The sequence below is a fragment of the Mesoplodon densirostris genome, chromosome 11 (assembly GCF_025265405.1).
Source record: "Mesoplodon densirostris isolate mMesDen1 chromosome 11, mMesDen1 primary haplotype, whole genome shotgun sequence".
In the NCBI taxonomy this organism is placed as follows: Eukaryota; Metazoa; Chordata; class Mammalia; order Artiodactyla; family Ziphiidae; genus Mesoplodon; species Mesoplodon densirostris.
In genome coordinates, this window is record NC_082671.1 from 25456579 (window position 1) to 25474037 (window position 17459).

Sequence of the window (17459 nt, forward strand, 5' to 3'; positions counted from 1 at the left end):
CAAGAAAGATACAATGAACAATAACAGTTCAGGCTTTGCACTAATATCTACAAGAGTTTCTTTTAAAACATTTAAAAATATACGACCTTCCTCTTGTGTACTTTAAATTGGACTATAGAAATTATATCTGTAGGATTGTACACTTACTCCATAATAGATTAATAGTCTTTTTAACTATCCTGGATATTTATGAATACCTGTTAGTTCTGATTCTTTGACTTCTTTTTCTAATATATAAATAGTTAAAAACTGAGTTATTTTTCATGTGCTGCTTTTTAAATGAAATTCCTGAAATGACTATTTTCTTATTTCCTTCCACTATCAAAATCTCCAACTTTCAGTAGAGAGGAGATGGGATTATTACTAAAAGACACTTGGTAGTTTTAAAATTTAATCTATTTGATTTATTGTATAGTTGTTTTCCATCATATGTATCTCCTCAGCCATCAGTTCTTTCCTTTGAAAAAATAGCAAAAATAACAATTTGGTTTGTAACTAATAGTGCCTTGGAAACAGCATGAAAAAATCATTTTCTAAGAGATGCGGTATTTTTCTTCTCATATAAAAACAGAGAAAACCTCCTTGACATTCTGTTCCTTGCTGATTCATATGCACTGACATGACCTCTCTGTGTTCCTGTCTTGCTCTGGAAGCTTTGTGCTCACTCCTTAAGGGGAGGCCAATTATTTAAGATATGTGAACTCTAGTCTGTAGCAGAGAGGTAAAAGATATGTCATTTATGATCATCACGCTATTTTTGAATGAAATCCATTAGATTATGGATGAATCACATGTCTGACTAAATTGTCAGACTATTTTTATTTTTTAAAAATAATAATACTAAATGGAATAATACTAAACGAATAGTCAAAACAGTAATTTTACCAGCACTTCTTTTCCTTCTCTGAGATTGCTGTACCAACATACATCTCTTCTTGTTCTTTCTCTTTTAAAGATATTTATTATCCTGTATTCTTTTTCCAGTAATTTTTCATTCATCTTTATTGGTTCTGCGGAGATTCCCTGCATGAGATTCCATAATCCTCAGTTTTATACATAAAGCTCCAACATTCACATCAGTTTACCACCTAAGAACTAATTTTTATCATTGTATCCCTTTATCAGAGAATTTGAGAGTAACCTAATATTAAGATCTTAAAAGTATTTGACAGGTGTTGGTCTATTTGAAAATTATATATTTTTTATATTCAGTTTGAATTCCTAATTTTAAGCAACAGAAGTTATCTATGACTGGTTAAGCAAAAAAGGAGTTTGTTTATTAAGAGGTTATTTGGAGGAGACAAACAGCTCAGCTTGCAAAATTAAAGCCTAAAACCATGACATAGTACTGGCCTAGTGAGGAAATGCCATTGCTGCTGCTCCTTCCCCAACAAGCACTAAAGAAAACCATGGTAGCTTCCACTTTGCCATTTATGCCACTTGTGTATCACTAAAACCGTTTCACGACCTCTGCTGCCTCCAAAACCCAAAGTCTGCCACCACCCTCACCAGCAAGGAAGATTCCACATGAAGTTTCACTCTTCTAACTGCTTCTTAGTGAAGTCTCATGGGGTAAACCTTATGACTTTGTTCCAAACCTTTATAGATCAATGCTGGGATTCCTCTATCAGAACTCACCACAGGCTCTTGATAAACTGTTGACGCTTCTAACACCCGTTGAGTCTATTCGTCATTAAGTCTAGGTAGATGCACTGTAGGCTGGACTAACTAGGAAGCCTCCTTTTTCCTCGGGGGCCCACTCACAACTAGAGGCTTTCGGGTCACTTCATAAATGGGTCAAAGCAAGATTCCCAAAGTAATACACACATGCGCACGCACACACACACACGCACACGCATACACACACACACACACACACACACAGCCTTCAAAGAATCCCCCCTAGCACTGTGCTGCTTTCTTAGTGGCAGGAGGCACAAGATACAATAAGTTATCTTTAACTTTGAAGAGGCTATCCTGATAGGCTGAAGATCACTGGACCCCTCAGAAACTTTATTGAGGTGTAGCTCTTATATTTTTATATGATGTTATCTCCCACTGTACTGCACTCGTATTAGACTCATATTTTTTACATACCTTTTCTTTATGAAGGATCTTGAGTATGTATTATGTATATGTACTGGAGACATATGTCATCAATGTAGTTGTCCTGTGTAATGGTGAGACAGTAATGGTCTTAATGAAATAAGTATATTGTGGTTCAGAGCCAAATAATTTATATAACCCTAAGATAAAATGGTTTATTACCCCACCTGTCATATGAAAATTGCTATTATAGGTGTTCTCTGTCTGTTGAAATAGAAGGGAAAAAGCATTTGCCAGATTAATAGTCATATACCTGGTGCTAAGAGTTCTAATAAAGAATGCACATCTGCAGCAGCAGCTTCATTGAAATGACTATCTAGTAATCTTATCTCCACCTCCAATTCCAACTGTATACTGTATGTGTGTTTAGGGCTCAACCGGGCTAGATAGGAGGCAGATTCAGATTAAAAGTGCATTCAGGGCCTCCCTGGTGGCGCAGTGGTTGAGAGTCCGCCTGCCAATGCAGGGGATACGGGTTCGTGCCCCGGTCTGGGAGGATCCCATATGCCGCGGAGCGGCTGGGCCCGTGAGCCATGGCCGCTGGGCCTGCGCGTCCGGAGCCTGTGCTCTGCAACGGGAGAGGCCACAGCAGTGAGAGGCCCGCATACAGAAAAAAAAAAAAAAAAAAAAAAAAAAAAATGCATTCATCGTTTGATTCCCTCAGGCATCCGTTTTGACCACTAATTCACAATGGTATTCTGGGCCCCCAGTTTTAGTGTTAATCAGAGCTATTAGACAATAGTACCCAAAAGACCTGGTATTTCCCTTTCTCCAGTGCAGTTACCTTTATGAGGAAAGCCAAGTTGAGAGTTTACAGTTGATACCTGTGATGTCATTGCAATATATGTCTTCAAGTACTTGCATTCTCTACTTCACTCAAAAAACTCTGGGTCTGTGAATTGACTTAGGACTAGAAATTGGAAAAGACGTTACAAATTTTTGTTGCAGTGGCTCAAGTCAGACCTCTCTTCACTAAACCTGGATATCTTAATCATTTTATTAAGTTGGAATTTTTTTGGATGCCTATCTCTTTGGTCCATACAGATTGTCTGATCAGGTAGCCAGAGCCAGTGGTCACTGCAGGTCAAAGTATTTTAACCCAATCCTTGTAGCAATCACAGTAACCATTTCCTCCTGCCTCTTCTAGTTAAGTGCTTCTCCCTGGGGTCTGCTACCTCCCTATCCCACAGTCTACATTGAAAGCAGTGGTGCCCATCGGCTCTCCTGGCCTCTAGAAGACAGTGCTGTTCACTAATGCTGGCTTTTCCCTCCCAGGGAACAGTGTCAGGGAGTAGCTCGTGGCTGTGATGGCTGTGATTCTTGCCTTGAACTGAGAATTGTGAGCATCAATTAGGGTCGTGAGCATTTCATTGTCTTTTTTTAAAGCTGTATTGTGGAATCAGAAGCAACTAATTTTGTGTTTGAATTCTTCATGCTCTTCATGTTGTTCAGCGTTAGAAGCCACTGGATCTCCCATAGTCTTGCCTTCATTTGTCACTTCATTTCAAGTGACTGCAGTTAATAATTTGTTACTTTGCTACTGTGGGCTGTGGGCTGCCAGATTTTACTTTTTTTTTTTTTTCCAGAAAATTGGCTGGATTTTTAGAGCCATCAGCCCTTACAGAGTCAGATAACCATTCATAGATCTTCCTGACTTTCCTGAGGATCTACCGCCTTCAGCCACTTCTAGTAGCCATTGAGTATCAATCAGGGTTCTTATTTTAAGCAGAAGAAACTACCTCTGGCCAGTTAAGCAGCAGAAATATTTATTAAAAGGAAATATAGTTGTTGACCAAGTTGTTGAGAGCTGGAGAACCAGGGTCAAGGTAAAGCTTCCAGAAACAATACCAAAAACTACACCACAAAACTTGCTTAAAGATAAGTCCCTCTTTGCTGTGGCATTCCTATCAAGCACTGTGGGAACCCCCTGTTTAATTCAGTCATTGCAATAATCAACAGTTGAATGCTTCCCATCCTTATGAGCAAATGGGTGCTATCCAGAGCCCCTTCCTCTAACTGCTCACTTCTGAATCAGAGTCTTTCCCAGTTGACTCTGATTAGCAGAGCCTTTGGAGCAGAGCAAGCTAGATAACTGAGTTTTCTGGGGTTTACTTAAGGGAGTCATACTTCATAAGGTTAGAAATTCATCAAGCATAGGAAGGGTATCAAAAACCAGAGAACATTACAGATGGCCACTACATACTTTGGGAATTTTTTCCAAGATGCTATGGTTACAGTAGAAATATTTTTCCAGCTTTTTAGTCTCTTGGCTAATTCTAAAACTGATCCTTTGAAGTCAAACTAGGTGGGTTTTATTCTTACTAAAACAGAGCATTAGCAATTGCCAGGTTCATCAGATATCTTGTAGAAAGTTTGTCACTTGGCCACCACAACTTCATTCTTTTTCAATAGTCTGAGGTTTCTACAGTTATGCCTAAATTATGTGACACTGTTCAGGGGGTATGCAATACTTTGGATAGATCAGGTTTTTGTTTCTATGTACTTATGCTAAATATTGATAATTTTAGAAGGTATGTATAAATAGATTTTCATTTAAATTTTTAAGTTTTAGTGATTAAACTCGTCCTTGAGTTAACCAAAAGTTTTTCCCCTTGGTAATTCTGGGGCATTTTGTATACATTAGTTACAGAACTTCTTTTTATAGAATGATGGCCACAAAGGTTACTAAAGAGAGCTTGATGGGCTTGTCTTTCTACTGAATTCGCCTAGATCAAGTTGGTGGCCTCTGTGTCCTTGGCACCATCTTTGTTCTCTGTATTTACTCCACACTCTGACAAGTGGGTCTCTTTCTTCTACCCTCCTCTCCATTTTCTTGCAACCAGACCTGTTATCCATGGCCTCTGCTATTTTTTTACAACTCTGATTTTAAGTATAAAACTGAAGAAAATGGTGAGAAACTGGACAGCAAAGTACTATTTATCAAATCAAGTCACATATTCTAAGCCTGAAAAGGAGAGGCTTCAGTTCTGTACTATGTAGTAAGTATTATATATAGGTTTTGTTGTGTCTATTTTCACTGGTCCTTGTCACATCTATCATTCTTTGAGCTTCTGGGTTGTTACAGAAGATTATGTTCAAAACCTGGCTGCCAGTCAGAACTTTATTATACTAGTAAGTTTCAAAGTTAGATCCCTCCATTTCATTTGAGTCTTTTCCAGATGTTTTCCAAAGTAGATGACTTTCTCAGCATTTGATTTGAAGTACAATATTTTAGGATAAATTCTATATCCAGCATTCAGTGTACATTGGGATTGATTTATTAAATAATCCCACTGTTCCTGTCCTGTCACCATGGTGGTTTTTCATATTTTCATATTTGTTGCATGTATAATGTGATTATTACCTTGTACCAGGAAAATATTCATCATAGTTTCTTTGCCATTTTACAAGGATTTTAATATCTGCTTTTAATTCATCAGTGGGGACATTTGGCATATGAAATAACTTTGTTGCTTAGTTTTTCCTTTATAGTGTAGAGTGCTTATTCATTTAAGATTTGGTGTGACTATAATATATTCAACACTTTGCTTTTGTCCTCAATATTTATCCCATTCCTGTGGTTCACATTTTCCTTTTCTTGTGTATCATGTGTTGAAAATGAAAATATCTTGTCTAGGGTGGAGCTTAGCCACGGGACTAAACAAACATGCTCTCCTCTGCTCTTTGTTTATTTTAGTGGTTAAATTACTAAAAATCCTGTTAATAAAAAAAAAAAAGAAGTTTTACATCTACTTTTTTTTATTGGGTACTTTCATAGTACAAATCCCTTCCTTTCACCTTTCTTACCCAAAATGACTCCCACATCAGTTGTCAAGAGATTAGCGCAAGTAGCATCAAAGCCCTGAATTTAGTAAAAGAAATTAAACCACTTGAACAGAGTTTCCAAAACTCAGAAGGAATCTAAGATGGGCCATCCAAGGCATGTTCTTCTCATGTCAGTGGTAGAAGTACAAGAGGGAAAGCCCAAAACACTTTAATAAACACTGGAAGTTTCTGATTTTGTCGTATCTCTGGCATCTTGTTGGCCAAAGCAAGTCATACGGCCAAGCCCACATAGTCAAAAGGCAGTGAAGGACATTTCAGTCACCATGAGGCCAAGCATGTTGCACAGTCAAATTCAACATCGATGGAGTGGAAATATCTATTTCTCCCATGGAGGTGGAGAGAAAGAATGGATGAATATTTGCCAGACAATAATTTAATATACCACACCACCCAATCTAGGTTAGCTACCCTCTTTCAAAGCATACTTCATCATATCGCTACCCTGTTTTATTTTCTTCTTAGCGCATGTTATCTGAAACTGTGTTAATAGTTTATATTATTCATTCAATCAAGAACTATTCTCAGATACTTAACATGTACCAGGCAGTACTCCAAGTAGGATACATCAGTAAGTAAAATAGATAAATTTCATGCTAATTATCTATTTCCCCGACTAAAATATAAACTCTAAGAGAGGAAGGACTTTGTCTGTTTCGTGTTCTCAGTGTCTAGAATAAGCCGGCACATAGCAGATGTTCAATAAATTTTGTTTCATGAATGAAGGAATGCCATTAAACATGTATGTAATCTAACTCCACTTGCTCAGATTCTGTGTGTACTAGGCAACCTGGGGGATGTTTTTATAGTCAGCCTTATGAATTTAAGATACTCCAAGTCTTCTGTTGAGAAAAGGATCTATGCTTAGCATTTTGGTAAATCCAGGGTTTGTACCTCAGCAGCTGAAAACCAATCCTTGAATGTAATAGTAAGCTCACCAAGTTTCTCACCACCTTGAGAAACTTCTTAAGGGATGGACACCACTGGCTAAGTATACATTTAATTCCCTTCCAAACAGAAACAGCATTAAAGATAATGCAAAGGGATTTTTACATGGAATTTATTACACCCAGTAGCTCAAGAGAGTTCTGCTCACTGTAGATACTGTATCTTCTTTGCTTCAGGGCCCTATCAAAAATAGTTTTAATGATAAAGAATGTGTCCCTTTTTGTTAGGCTCATACATAGCAAGCACATAGGGTGTGGTGAAGAGCAAAATTAATTGATGCCATTACCAAGTTTTGAGTCATGAAAAGCCATGCTGTTCATTTACTTTGGGCTTTTAAAGTTCTGTTTCAAGAACTTTGTCTCAGAGTATGTATATACTGTACCAAACCAAGCAAAAACTTAACCAGAGAATGTCAGAATAGACCTGTTTATAGAAATTTGAACTGCATTACCAACAATCATCACAGGAATGTTCCCAACCCCCATTTCTGAAGCTGTAGTTTTACTTTTACACTCAACCTATTAGTGTCTTAAGGTATATGGTCTCGCCAATCTCACATTCAAATGAAACCAGTCATAGCAATTCTCATATATAACTTCAGGTTCTTAAAACTTTTTCATGCACTTGGTTATAAAAAATATTAAATGCCTTTGCTATAATCATTCAAGAGCTACCACCATTTTCTGAAGAATATACTGTTATCTAATTACAGTGGTTAATAGTAAAATCTAAGTGATCATGAACTATTTTTATAGAATTGGTGATATGGCACTGTTGAAAAATAAGAAGTAAGGTTTTACACAATTGTGTACCAAGAAAATTTTAAGTATATACTACAATCAAGATGACATGATCCCTACACTTTCAAGGTTTATAGTCTAGTAAAGATATGGGGGAACAAAACAGGAAATTGCCACACATGTGACAGTGCTGTGATGGAAGAGGAACAGGGAGCTGTAGGAGCCCATGAAATGGGGACTGAATGAAATCTTCGTGGATCAGAGAACCCTTCCCAGGATGATGTCTAAGCTTAAACTTAAGGAATTACTTCTCTCTCCCTATGCCCAGTACGTAGGGAAATCTATCTTAGAACATATCCAGATTCTGACCGCCTCAATTGCTATCACCACTGTCCAAGCCACTATCGTCTTTTGCCTGGACTTCTACAAAAGCCTCCTAATTGGTATCTTTACTTCTACTCTTGCCCTCCAAAGTCTATTCTTAACACAGTAGGCAAAGTCATTTTTTGAAACTTAAGTCATATTAGTCACTTCCCTGCATAAAACCTTGAAACAGCTTCATCTCACTCAATAAAAGCCAGAGTCGTGCAGGGCCCTACATGACCCGGCCTCCTCCTGAAAATACCAAACAGAACAGGGAAATACTATGACTTTCTCACAGGTTTTTAGTGTCATCTAATACTCAATTCAGTCTTTTCAAAATTTTACTAAACTGAACCTGCGGGTGAAATTGAAAAATGAGAATCTTGATTTAGTAAGTACAGTTAACTATACACTGTTTCAGATTTGACCCACATATCATTTTGAGGCATCTTTTTCAGCTATGACAGCCCTTAAAACCAAGTGCAAAAATAGACAGTATTGCTGTATTGCAATGTACTAAACCAAGATTTTCAAGTATAATGAAGCATTATTCAATTGCCTTAGTCTCACTTTTTTTTTAATATATGTGTTTCATAATATGAATAACATGTTAGTAGAAAAATACAATATGTGTTCATAAATTAATAAAAAGACGTTTCTTAGGGGTAAAATGTTTCTATCTTAGACCAGGGGTTTTCTCCACACTCATGTCTAGGAAAAGATTCCTGTAAAGACTTTTTAACAGGACAGTGTAGTGAGGGAAGCACTTTCATACATTTGTTGAGAAAGTTAACTATTCAGTCTGTACTCTCATTTCTCCTAATTGGATGACAGTGTTTGAGAGGGAGAATCAAGATGCAAAGAGTTGTAAAACAGATGTCATAATTGATTTACACCACAGTTATTTTAATGCTAGATTTAAAGTTATTTTAAAATATACTTCACTCCCTAAGAGCCTCAGTGTAACACAGAACACTATTTGTTTCATTTGTTTTGTTTTACTGTTGTAACGCTGATAGAAAAGCTATAAGCTTAGGGAAGAGTAGAGAGTCAGTAAGACTTAAAGCATTTCAGAGAACAGTTAGATTGCTTGTGGAGTGATCAAGAATGAAATTTTTTTTGAATTGAGGTATAGTTGATGTACAGTATTATATAAATTTCAGGTGTTCAGCATAGTGATTCACAATTTTAAAGGTTATATTCCAGTTATAGTTATTATAAAATATTGGCTATATTCCCTGTGTTGTACAATATACCCTTGTAGCTTATTATTTAATACATAGTAACTTGTACCTCTTAATCGCCTGCTTCTGTCTTGCCCCTTCTCCCCTCCTGTCTCCCTACTGGTAACCACTAGTTTGTTCTCCATATCTGTGAGTCTGCTTCTTTTTTTTTTTTTATTCACTAGTTTGTTGTATTTTTTTAGATTCCACGTATAAGTGATATCACACAGTATTTTTCTTTGTCTGACTTATTTCACTTAGCATAATGCCCTCCAAGTTCATCCATGCTGTTGCAAATGAAATAACTTTTAAAGCAACAATGATAGACTGTCATTTACTTTTCTAGAAAACAGGATTGAGATGAAATTCATGAGTAAATTCATCAATAAGTCAAGTATCATATTTATATGATACAAAAGTAATACAAAATTTGACCTCATTTTCAAGGACTTATGAGATGATCTGTCCAAAGATATATTTAAAACTTAGTGCATTATATGAGGCGGGACACGATTGTTGTAATACTTAACTCAGCCTGTCATTGCTCTGAGCATTCAGAAAAGGGAACGTCAAGAAAGACTGAAATGTAACAGAAAAGACTATGTAGAGACCGTAGTTCTTCATCTAGCCTTAAAGAACTGTGGCAAACAGTGCTAATTCCCTATATAATAAAAAGTCTCCCCTTCTGCCTACTAACAGAATGCCAGGGTTATTAAAGGTAGCACATTAATAGTTTGTTACAAGCACACAACTCCTCAAACTCCTCTGCAGCCTTGAATGACCACGTAACCTAGTTCTAGGCACTGAGGTGCTAAAGAGAGTCTATTGCATGAGACTTCTAAGAAAGCTACTGTTTTCCTAGTAAAAAGGGTCAGACTGCTTTTGCAAGTATGTATTTTGCCTGTCCTTCCTCTTCTTTCCTGTGTCAAGCACAGGCTAATGCCTGAAGGTGCAATAGCCATCTTATAACAAAAGGGAAAAAATATATGCTGAAGATACCCATGTAGGAAAATAGTCTGGTTTCTGGACTGCTTACCAGCTCTACACTGCTTACCCCTAGAGGCCGTGGTACATTAAATAATAAACTCTTATTTAAGCCACTGTTTGTCAAATTTCTGTTACACACAGCTGAATACACTTCAGACTGATGAGAATGTTTGAGGTTGAAGTAAAAAAAAGTGAAGGAAAAAAGCATCAAGCCACAGTGACATCAACAATATGAACACACAATTTAGGATCAGGATGGATGTTACTTGTCTGAGTACCATGTAGAGACTGAAGGCCCCTAGAATGAAGTTTGTATTGACTCAACTACTTTTAAATATATAAGTTGCCTTAAATATTTTAGGAAAGTATTTTTAATGATTTTGCTTGTCATCATCTATGAATTAACAAACAACTTGGCATTCTTCTGTCCATTTTTCTTAAATGAAGGCAGAATTCCATAGGTCCCTATATATATATATATATATATATATATATATATATATATTTTTTTTTTTTTTTTTTTTTTTTTTTTTGTGTGTGTGGTACGCGGGCCTCTCACTGCTGTGGCCTCTCCCATTGCGGAGCACAGGCTCTGGACGCGCAGGCTCAGCGGCCATGGCTCACGGGCCTAGCCGCTCCACGGCACGTGGGATCTTCCCGGACCGGGGCACGAACCCGTGTCCCCTGCATCGGCAGGCGGATTCTCAACCACTGCGCCACCAGGGAAGCCCAGGTCCCTATATTTAAATATATTCAATAGTCCATCAGTCAATGGTAGACTTCTCCGGGCTTTCCCCATTATTTCAAGACCTTAAACTATCATCAAGGATAGGCCATTGCAGTAATTTTGCATGTCTTTCCAACAAGTTAACACCACAGAAATGCTTTATTCAGACAAAACTTAGTCACCTGAACTGGATATCGTTTGTCAGCATTATGATGGAGGGCCAATTCCTGTAAAGGATTGACATCCAGCATTATTTCAAAGAAATCATATTTTTTTAAAGTATGATATCATCACTTGTTTTCTTAGCTACAATACAGTAATCTCTGATTTAAAATAAGGAAAAAGAAAATTCTCAAAATAGTAAAGTATATAATGCAGTGAGGATAGCTTAATTGTGTTTGAACTGAAAGATAACAATCTCTTTAAAAGGAGGAAAGCTTAAAATCACGCAGTTTAATAAAAGTAGTTAGCATTCCGTTTGTCTCTGGTGAGAAAGAGCTAGTAGAGTTTCATGTAGGGAAGAATGGTAGTCACTGAGATACCTCATTCTTCTGGTCCCCTTGGGGGAAGTGAAAGAATGAATAGGTGCAGCTACACACTGAAGAACACTTACTCTGCTTTTATGGCTGAAATCCGTGTATCCTAAATCTCACAGCATGTTTTCAACTAGGCTATAAATTGTAAAATTAGATTATGGTTTAAAAAGTACCTGCTGAAATAATTGATGACACTTGAATTTTATTATGAATAAGTTTATTACCATAAGAAATTATGTTGAAAATGCCACTTTAGGAATTGAAAAAATCTTTGATTGATGAGTTCTATTATGTATTCAGTACATGATAATCCATAATATGATGAAATCCCCTGCAACCAGGGTCCTTATACTTCTCACAAAACGTAGAATTGCCAGCCAGTGGGTTGAGAAAGGGGGGTATACAACTAAGAAGAAAGAATAATCAAAAGACCACCCTGAATCAATTGCTTCCTTACCACAAGGGGGTAAATATTTCCTAGGAAAAGGGATAAATTATATAATCACTAAATATTTCCATGCCATCTATAAGTTTTTTTTTTCCAGGAAAGTTTTGAACCAATTATTAAATGATATGCAATGAAATGCATATGTCACTTAAAAGATTCTTATGCGTATCTTTCACTCATCATTTATAGGTCAGGAAAAATTACCCAGTCTGGCAGGTAACTGACTTAAGTTTGGCAGAAGAACAGCTTCTCTATAGTTATAACTTAATCTGTAGAGATCCTTTTGGAGTTGCCATTTCTGTTTAGAAACTTGCTACAAGATGACAGATGGGCAGTGGTGACATAGAACAGCCTAAACTACAGGCATCATCATAACTGGTAAAAGCTGCTTCAGTAATACTGAAAATAAGAACAGTTACCCCTTGCAGCATCTGCTAATGGGCTTTTCTCATATTTTCTAACAAAAATCTAATGCTTGGCATAATTATTCAGCAAGAATCATGGAGTCTTTGACCTTCTTATGTATTTAGTTTTTTCCAAATTTCCCTGCTGGAAGAATTACTATGTTTGCCTTTAGAACCATCTGATCTGGGATGTGGGAAGCTAATGGAGCACTGAATTTTATGTACCAAGTTATGGGAAAGAAAGTATTTTTGTGCCCTGCACTGAAATGCCATCTTACTGGCTTCTTCATATGGCAGCCCAGCTGACGGAGGCATAATATTCCGTGGCCTTGAAAGAGTTATTCTGGGAAGTGAACGCTAAAGTTAACTCAGAGAATTGCCATTCTATCTTCCCACAGTGAAAAATGAAACGGATCAAAGCATCTGTAAAGCAAAAACCAAAGTGATTATTCATTTCTTTCCTTGTTTAAGAAACATGCCGTTACACTACTGCTGTAGTTCTCTCCTCCAACCCTGATGCCAGTAATTGCACATTCAGATCTACCACACAGAGTCTGACCCAGAGCTATACCCAAAGAGCAACCACATCCAAGACACAGAAGGAAAGCCAAAAATAATGAAAGCCTCTGTATCTGAAAAGATTCTTATTTAAGATCTCAGGTGAGCCTATAGAATTGTGGACCAGGCAATCAGACATCAATCAGAAATGCAGTTTCTTTTCATTTGCCTTGTATTTCTTGAAGTCCTACCAAGAAGTGCTCCAGCAGAGAGCAAACAGAGATGACTGCTTAAACAGCACCTTTGCTCCACAGGAAAAGTTTCCCTTAGGTAAACAGTCTTCAATTCCTATGTAGATTTTACTGTGTGTGGATATGTATTAGGGCTAAAACCAAAAGGCAAATCAATGATTAGACATTATTTCTGAAGGCAGAGAGAAGTCATTAATCTTATTTGTACCTAATTTAATAACATATTAATTAGATTAGCTGTTTGGTGCTGGTGTGAGATATAGTACCTGTATACCTGTAGGGTTCTTTGGTTACAAGCAATACAACTGCATCAGGCTAACATTAGGATAAGGGATTTTGTTGAAAGGATATCCAAGGCTTGCAGAATTGTTGGAAGGCTGTACATTAGACTTGGAAATGGGCAAAAGAAGCAAGTCATCTTTGGAAATTCAGAGGCAGCAACATTAACAACGTTGTCACAATTAAAAAACAACAACAACAATAACTGGGCAGACTACCATTACTAGGAGTGGACAAAACTAACTGTATTCTTTTTGTTTCTCCACACAGTGTATAAATTCCAGGGAGGGAGCATCTGATTGGATTAGTTTGGGTGACATACCTGCCCTCTGGCTAGGAGAGGGCAAAATTCCTAAGTACAGTCCGTCAGACTATATCCAATGGGAAAGAATTAATACCCAAATGAAATTCAAGTTGCCACTAAAAAGGAGTGATAGATGCTGAAAGCCAAAAAGCAATAGATATTCACTACAGCTACCATTTATTCAGTGTGTATGGTTTATTAGTCATTGCATTTCGCCTTGTAACAGGCCTCATAGTCAGTTACTATTCTACAGGTAAGAAAACTTAAGCTTTGAGAAAGGTTAGGTAACTTGTCTAGGTTATACCACTAGAAAATGGCAGAATTGGTACTCCAGAGGAATACTTCTGACCACTAGACTCCGTGCTCCCTGTAGACAGATCTGTGTATTACCAATGTTGAGAGTACTTACTGAGCCTGTCTCTCAGGGGTAAAAGACAAGCAAAAAAGATATTTAGCAAATGCTATATATAAGTATATTAAATCCACCAGTAGTTCTGTACAATGTAGAGGTGCTTTATTAGAATCAAACTTTGGGAATAAATGTTATGTAAACGCACAATGCATGTATTTGCAAATGACTTTTTTTCTCTGCTGGAAATTCAAGGTTTAGCTTCTTAATATAATGAAGGGTTTGAAGTTATCAGCGAATAACGGTCTTGAGCCTGCAGATCAAGCTTTATAAATAGGCTTGATTTGTAAGGAAGAGATTAAGGGAAGTAAAAAGTATCCAGTGTTCTCCACTTATATAGTGACAGCCATCCAGGCCGGAAAAAATTGCATAAAATGGAATGAACTACTAGACCCGTTTTTACTGGTAGCTTTCTTTCTGACCTTTGCAAAGTCACTTTCCTTCTATTTAGCCATCAGTAATGAAGCGATGCCAGTAATCCCCCTAATCCCAAGAATGAAGTGAGATGATGAGTGTACTATACTTGGTGACCTCTAAACCAGGATTTCTCAACGTTGGCACTATTGGCATTTTGGTCCTGATAATTAATTGTTGTTGGGGGTAGTATAGCCATTGGCTGTTTAGCAGCATCCCTAGCCTCTACCTAGTGGATGCAGTAGCACCCTTAGTTGTGGCACCAAAACCAGTCTCCAAAAGCACTACTAATTTTCTCAATGACATTCTTCTGTTTACTAAAATAAGTACCCTAAAGTCATAAAGGTATTTTTCCAAGGGACTTATAAAAATTATTTTGAATGTTTTTCCTTTGTCTTCCTACCCTCCCACCACTTTTCTAAATTTATCTTCGGGCGCAAAAAAAGTGCTTACCACTGAATAGGATGGTCTTCCTGGTCTCTTCCAGCTCTAGGGTTTCATGTTTTTATGCCATTTCCAGATCTAATAATCAGCCAATACAGTGTAGCCTTACCAGTTTGTCTTAAGTCATATGTCCCCCAAGGCAACTTGGAGATTGAGATGTGTGTGCAGGAAATTAGAGAATTCTTTTAGGACCAGCTTCTACGTGGGGAGAAAGAAGTAGGTTTGGGCAAAGGGAGGAGTTGCAATGCAGCTGCATAAGGGCTTCAGCTAATCCCATAGAGCCCTGGAACTGGGCTGGCCCTTTACAGTTGAATCACCTTGAGGCAAGGTATCTGGGCCTTTATACCCCCTGCAAAGACCAGTCATTGAATATGGGAGACTCTCAGAAGGCATGACCTTGGTCAAGGTAGCAATTCCTAGAGGGGGATTCAGCTGAGCCCCACCAGCCACCAACACTCCCAGCAGCTATGGGAATTAGTCCTGAAAGTAGACTCTGGGTGGTGTTCTACAGTCCATTCCTTTCACTACTCAAGTCTATTTCCTTTATATAGGTTCTTGTAACAGTTCCTCCAGGATTCTGTTTGGTCTTCTGATTTTCTTTTGTGGGGAAACAAAAAAGGAAAGTTGGTGGGATGAGCTGTAATTCCTACTTCTTTACCTGGTCTCAAGGCTACAAGTGATTCTCGTCTCCCTCCTCCACTCCTTTTTCTAGATTTCTCTACCCTTGACTGAACTCTGCTGTTCTGGGGGCTTACCTGATGAGATAACCCAGATCCACAGTCATAAGACCTCTAAGGCTCTGTTGCCATGTGTTTCTCAGGCTATGGCTGCTGAACTTGTCTATTTACAGGTAAAATGAGGCAAGGCAGTTCCAAGAATTGCCCTCCTGGATCACCTAGGTGTCAAACATAGTCTTACCTTAGCCCGTTGTGTAACAGCCCTATCTCTTCTTGCTGATCAGGATCAATAACCCCGGCCTTCTTTCCTTGCGTACAGTTTTTTGGCCTGAGGAGCCCGAAGTGACCAGGTGGCAGTACCAGCTTAAAGTTCAATGGGACTTATACTGTGTCCTTTGTTGGGATAGCAACAGAAAATGAGGACCTCTAAAGCCTAGAGTTTGCTGGAATGGGAGCACAAAGTCTCCAAGTCAGTTGTTCACAATGATGATAAGTAGGGCCACTGTTACTGCCACCTCCTGGTTCTGGGAACTACGAATTCTACTTCCTGGGAACACAGCTCCTTATAATGTTTGTTGATCTAGGGTGTATTCTGTATCCTAGGGAATGGATTATAGGATATCATCTCTAAGGTGGAGTCTCAACTGTACCTTCAATCCATCATTCCATCACTATTAGGCCAGCAGCTTCTGGGTGGTGTAGTTTGTGATAGGACTTCTACTGTTAGCCATAGGTTGTGGCCTTCCTACCGTTGCTTTCTGTATGCTTCCAGGAGCCGTCATAACAGCGTCAGTGTCATCTCATGTAGTCTTGCTAGGGTGTTAAATCCTGTGAGAGAATGCTCTCATGTCAATAAACTCTCCCTTATCCAAACTTATATTCTATCTCTTCTTGATCCAGCACTGTCTCGTACATAGTCTCCTGCCTCCTGCTGGTACATGTTGGCTGGCTCCTACAGGGCCTTTGCGATATAGTCCCTTTCTTTCCTTAGCAGGCACCTCACTTCCCAGGGTGGATTATGATGTAGTTCGATAGATGGCATTAGTCTGGGGGCCAGGTCTTGAAGACAAGAGGTGTAAATCTTAGTGGAAGAGTTGCAGGGGTGGAGGTGCATGTATCATCTTATAAGACGGAGGGCTATTTATTGCCTTCAGGCAACAAGAGAGTACTAGTCTCTAGGTAGATGTATTGTATAATATATATCACAGTTTAATAGAGCTTAGTTCTGGATCATGACATGAGTGACTTAACATGTTCTTTTATATAATTTTATTTTATTAAGTTCTCTTTAAAAAATAAGACTTTATAGATAATCATCATATAATTAAACATACATGATATATAAAGAGCTATTTATAGGCTATACACAATATAAAAAGATGAGTAAGTATTATCCAAATGAAAATATTTGGATTGCTTTTCAAAACTGATAATTATGGGAACAAGAAAGGAAAAAAAAGGAAGGCTCCAAAGCACCCAGTTACAGAATTTCTATTTCTTATAGACATTAATATAGTATTCTCGTTTCAAGGCTATTTTTAGTCCAAAATGGTGAGAGAGTATTATGTTCACTTAGCTGTAAAATCTATGTCTTGATCAAAGAACTCTTCTTCTATTTCTGGACTGGTAATAGTCTTTGCAAACTCTAGCAATACATCAATACTCATTCTTGCACTTTTATTCCTTGAGAATACAGTTATACCAGCAGGGAGTGTACCAGTGTAGAAGGGAGTATAGCCACCAAGGGTCGAATCTTGAAATCTGAGAGGGTGAAGAAGCTGGGTTTTAGGTAAGAAATGCAAATAAATTGTTTCTGTGAAAGCCTGTCATGCTTCTTAACTAACTTGCTAATTCTGTT

General features: G+C 37.9%; 1 protein-coding gene across 3 annotated transcripts in view; it reads left to right on the plus strand.

Moving 5' to 3' along the window:
* Positions 1 to 17459, plus strand: part of CCDC91 (coiled-coil domain containing 91) — a 416560-nt gene that overhangs the window by 372006 nt on the left and 27095 nt on the right. The window lies entirely within an intron of this gene.